The 5719-nt window shown below is 49.1% G+C and overlaps 1 long non-coding RNA gene across 1 annotated transcript; it reads left to right on the forward strand.

The window, feature by feature from the left end:
- The first annotated feature begins 1675 nt into the window (after window positions 1–1675).
- Window positions 1676–5380, forward strand: LOC144737264 (uncharacterized). The gene is made up of 3 exons (XR_013588925.1): window positions 1676–1760; window positions 2438–2544; window positions 5166–5380. It is a non-coding gene; the product is annotated as an uncharacterized LOC144737264 (long non-coding RNA).
- Window positions 5381–5719: the final 339 nt, after the last annotated feature.

The raw sequence follows: 5719 nt of genomic DNA on the forward strand, positions 1-5719 counted from the left end.
CCTTAACTTGTGGGAGCAATACGTCTGACACGTGTTCGAGGTGTCTTGAATCAAACGGTTTCTTTATTTCTTAGTTGCACAAAAACGAGCGATGTCTAAAGGTATATCTTCGCCTGTTCACGTACTGTATCACGTTGTTGCACGGTCAAAGACTGTGTGCACTCGCTCCCTGCCCGGCTCTTCTCGTAACTTCCCGTTTATAATCTAGATTTGAAGTTTTCGTTTATACTCTAAAACCGGAAATGACGTCATGTGTTCAACCAACGGAGCGTCTAATCTAGGCCTCGGCAAGGTAAGGTAAAAGTGTAAAAACAACGAGCCTACCTTTACCCTACCTTAAACCTTACCACAATACAATCACTCTACCCTACCCTTTTACCCTTTAGCAGGTAAGGTAAAAGGTAAAAAGCAACGAGCGTACCTTTACCCTACCCTTTACCCTTACCCCTTGGCATGTCGACACCTTTACTTTACCTTTACCCTTTTACCCGGTAAAAAGGGTAAATTACCTTACCTTGCCGAGGCCTAGTCTAACCACAGGGGGGTTTCTAAACAGTTGAAATATTCCAAATCAAATATAACCAGTCTGTCCAACAAATGTATGTCAGATGTACATCAAATGTATACACAGAAATAATACATTCACTTTCTGTCTCATGGCTCTCACACCTTGCTCTCAGTGTGTACCACTGCCTCTGTGCGTTATGGGTGATGCCCTAAACTGCCGACCTGAACCCACCTTAACGTCACCGTGCCCCCTGCCCCAGCCATTCCCTCGCATGTGGCGCTCACCCCGGCACCCCGCTGGAGTTGCGCGCCACCGAGCCGGCCACCCTGCACTGCAGCGTGGACGCCGTGTTCCCCATGGACTCCGTCACCGTCCGCTGGATCCTGGTCGATGCCGTAAAGTGGACAAACTCAACCTCCCAGAGTCGATCTCCAGACGGGACGTTCACCGTGACGAGCCGGCTCAGCTTCACCCCGTCAGCCGAGGACGATGGAAAGAAATGTCGCTGTGAAGCCTTGGGAGGCGACCTGGTCTCAACCATGGTCCAAGAATTCATCTTGGTCGTCAAGTGTGAGTGTCCAGCAGTGGTTGTTGCTCGTGTGTCTAGATTGGTGTAGAAATTGTGCCACTGTGTGGTGCTGTAGTGACAATGTTACGAGCAGTACAGAGATTACTGGCTGTGTAATGTCCTCCAGTGACTGGAGGTCACTTAATTAATTTAGGTCAGATGATACATGTGAGCACAGCTGCTTTCTATGAAGGAAACTTAATAGGGGGTTTGATCTACAGTTGACTCCCCCTGCAAGGTCACCAAGACCCACTCGCTGAGCCCTGTGTGGCTGCACAAGAGAGTGGGTTGAAGGTCCCTCTCCTCTCCCATCCAGCGGTCGGGACGTTCTCTGCTCAGTGTTCAGGGTGCTTGTCTGGGCTCTCCGAGAGTCACAATCATTGTCACAATGACTGTCGGATTCTCCTCTGTTGACAGATGCACCGGTGGTGGTGAATTTGTCTCAGGATGAGAAGTGTGGGGGTGGAGGCAACCTGTGCATCTTCTGTGAGGTGGAGGCTAATCCTCGTGCCACCATCACCTGGAGGACTATGGAGAGTGATGCGTCAGAATTGATCCAGACCCAGGATGGAAATGGAACCGTTACCTTGAGCTCCTTAGTCATGAAGCGGTCACAGGAACAGAATGTGACCTGTGTGGCGGCAAACGAGGTTGGCGAGACCGAGGCCGTGTTTCACATTAAAGGTGCTCATTCCGGAATTCACTCACTCAGGGTTTTGATCCTTCCTCGTTTAACTCACTGAGGGTTTCACTCACTCACGATTGCTCTCATTCATGACTTTACTCAATCTACCTCCGTGCTGTGTGCAGGTTAACCTCGGGGAATAAGTGAACGGCGTATTTAACATAAATTGCTAAGGTTAATTTGCTGCCAAAATATGTGCGTTTTTGCACAATTTTAGGTTTTCATAAGTTTTTTAAATTGTATTTCAGAAGAGCCAAACTGTGCAGTTTAAAATATTAACCTAGCAGGCATTAGGGGCCTAATTCCATTCTTGTGGCAAGGACAAACCGAGCAGCACAACACTGATAATGTTGTAGCTCTTTACAAAACACGTGGCGACAAAAGCACGTGACTTGTGGCGAGGCACGTGGTGAGGGGCTGGCACAGGAAGCCACCGGCTCCACGCCGCCCAGGCCGTGACGGGGAGAGCCACGTGCAGCCGTGAGGGCTGCGGCTGCACGGGAGAGGCACCGCGCTGCACGCGCCCCTCTCCCCTGGCCAGCCACAGGGAGCTGCTGCTTCACCACCGCACTCGCTGTCCGCCTTGAGCCTCGAATGCTCGCGGGTGGCCTTCCACGTGGGGCCGTCTTGTGGCCACGAGTGGCACCACGGTAACGAGGAGGGCTGCTTTCTGCAGGCGGCGCGGGCTCTGGCTGCTGGTGCGTCCTCTCCCTCCTGGCGCCGGTGGTCGCCTGGACGGCCGTAGGGCTTTGTCTGCTGCTGCTGTGGCGAGGGGCGGGCGAGGTAACGGTGCAGCTGCCTCCATCGTGTCTGAGTGTGGCGACTGCCGCCCCTCTCCCCAACTCCAGCCTGTCTGTCACCTTCCGCTGCTACCTGTTTGTGGTTTGTTCAGGGAACAGCTCGAGATGCCTCTTGGGTCCTGACAGGGTGGTTCTAGCAGCAGGTTGTACGCGCCAGGGAGTTGAGCCGATTGGTTTTCCGGTTTGGTTCAGGTAAATTGAACCGGTTACAGTTCACTTGGTTCATAACGGTCTCGAAAGGTTGCGAAAAGCAGGGTAACCACGTTCACATTTGAACTTTTGCTCAAAATTAGCTGGTAAATTCAGATAAAATTACAAATGACAACTTCTCGGCAATGTGCAATGTTGATGTAGCTACCCAGACCACGACCAAGGGGCTTGAGCTCAAGGCTGGTTTTATTGTCCCGTAACCTCCGCCGCTCCAGAGCACTTCCAAGTCCCATAACCGGGAACAGGTCGCATGAGTGACAACTGAAGCAATGCCCGCTTCACAGCCCTCTTCAACAGTAGCTATATCCAACAAACAAATACACTGAACATAGCGCCAGCTTGCACAGCACGCTTCAAGAGTAGCTATATCCAACACACAATTACACTGAGCACAGCGCCAGCTTACACGGCACGCTTCAAGGGTCGGTGTATTCAGACAGTCGGTTTCAATTAACACCGCACGGTCCTGCACAGTGCTGGGTGGAGTTTGCGTCTCTCGCCTCTCCCCGTGGTCGCGTGGATCTTTTCTCTCCGGCTCCTCCGATTTTTTCCCTCCACATTAGAAACGTGCATTGAGGTTAATTATTTTGCTGCTGTAAATTTCCACATGATGAGCCACTTTGTTGAGCTCTCATTTGTCGCCAGGAGGCTTCTGAAAAATAAGTTAATACCTCAGTGGGCTTTGTCTGGTAAGATAAAAAAAATAGTTTAGTTTAACTTGTTTGTTTTCAAGTGATTTATAATAATAGGGGGTTTCCCCTTTTTTCTGGCAACAAAGCTGACACCTTTTTACAAGGATTAATGTCTGCATTAACCACATAGTTGCAGTCAAAATGCAAACAAAAAACACGCAAAAAAACACACTATGAAAATAGTGTGTTTTGAATCCTTTTTAAAAGGTTTCAGCTTTGTTGCCATAAAAAAGGGGAAAAACCCTATTATTATATTTTGGTACTGGCAAATGAGGTCTAATGATGATGATTCAAGTGATTTGTTTACCTTTCCTATACTATTGTTTGTTGTTGTAACGTTCTTACCCGCCACTACTGGGCATTGCTGAAAAAGAGCTTTCTAGCTCACCTGATTGTCCTCCAGTATAAATACATATTTTTATTCTCCCCGTACACCCCCTTTGATGCTCAGCACCCCCCCCCCTCAGCTGCAGCCCTCCTCCTGTTGCCATTGTTTAGAAACAGTAAATACTTGTCTATCTCCCCACCACCACCCCCATCTATCACTGTCGCTTGGGTTCACGACTTGTACCCCCATGGTTCGCTAACATTTACATCTTCATTTGATTGCTGGCCGTGCACGCGTTGATTCACGGACTGCACTTCCACGCCTGCGGGAACGCGCAGAGCGCGACATTCAGACGAAGCAACAGGCATCGCGCAGGGCGCAGCAAACGCGGCACATCATCACGGTTGGGGACGAGTCTCTCGTGATGCAAGCCCTGTTGACTTACCCACAAAGTGGAACTTATTTTATAAACCTCAGGAGGGATGATTGGCTGAGTAAACCCCCAACCAGGATGTGAACTCGTCACTTTCCGACCGCGAGAGGGTCTCGCTCCCGCTGAGCCACCCGCGTTGAAAGGTGAAGGAGCAGCCCTGGCACTGCGTGCTCACGCCACTGCTGGCGGAAGGGACTCCATTCGAGGGAGCCGTCTCGGGTATTTGGTTTACTCTCTAAGACTGAGCGGACGTGTTGCTCGAGGTGGGCTCACCCACACTTTACCCCACCGCACGCGACCTGCCGATCGACCAACTGTGATCTTCGCATTCACACCACCGCCAAAGTTTGTCAATTGCGTTGCTTTGCTGGGAGATGGAAAACGAACGAGCGACCACTGGATTGCAAGTCCAGCGTGCAAACCCTGGCACCCAGAACATCTCCCTGAGCCAGCTGAGGGAGCGTAGCCAATGTGCCATCGAGTGTACGAAAGTGAAACTGGCCAATAAAAACAGATTGTAAATATTACATGAAAAATTATTTACCATTTAAACCTTTTTAAACTGATATATTAATTTTGTTTTAGGGTTTCATTCAAGTGCAGATAGTTTAATGTAGCATATGTTTTTTTTTATTTTGGTTCATGAAAAGTGTTTGATACCAGTTTCCCGTTCCGGTTCAAATTAAAAACTCACCTCATTGGGAGCCCCTCTGCCTGAAGGCCGTGATCAAGCTGAGCCCTGAAACGTGCGGTCACTGTGCTGAGCATTGTCCCTGAGCCCCCCAGACCAATTCTGATTTAAATGTCACCTCTGTACCGGATGATGTATCTACATTAATATATCAATGACTGTAAGTGCGACACTGTTAAGTTTCTCTTCAGTATAGGACAGTACCCGAAGGTGCGTTTCGTATCGTGGCGATGTGTTTGCCTCTGTGCAGGGTGGCGCTGGCGCCCATGACAAGGCTCGGCCCGTCCATGGCACGGACACGGAGGGCATTCGCATGGAAGTGGCAACTCCAGCCACGGACCTCCGTTCATCACCAGATTAGGACAGCAAGGCGTCGAGATAATCTCCTGGGGCTGTTAGTTAACACAGGGTGGTTCATTGGTAGCTAAAACAAGTCTTGCATTGACACATTAACAGTTGGATAATTGGAATTTAATTCGGAGGGAAAAATATAACAAATAGAAATGTAAGTCTCAAATGTAGATTTCAATAAACCCGGATTAGACTGGGGCCTGGGGTTTTTTCTGCCCTGCTTTGACAGAGTTCAGGGATCTTTATTGGAGCAGCATTTGCACCACAAGCGAACCACTGCAGAAGGTCCTCTAGACATCGTCATTAGCATTGTTTTATACAAACGTTTCCAGCAGCGTCTTTCAACCATGATTGTGCTTTTGTTTTGTTTTATTGAAAATACGAATATTAATCATGTTTACTATAACCGAGCTTGCTGAGAAATTGTGATAATTGTGCATAACTTGACAATGT

The sequence above is a fragment of the Lampetra planeri genome, chromosome 66 (assembly GCF_965212315.1).
Source record: "Lampetra planeri chromosome 66, kcLamPlan1.2.h2, whole genome shotgun sequence".
In the NCBI taxonomy this organism is placed as follows: Eukaryota; Metazoa; Chordata; class Hyperoartia; order Petromyzontiformes; family Petromyzontidae; genus Lampetra; species Lampetra planeri.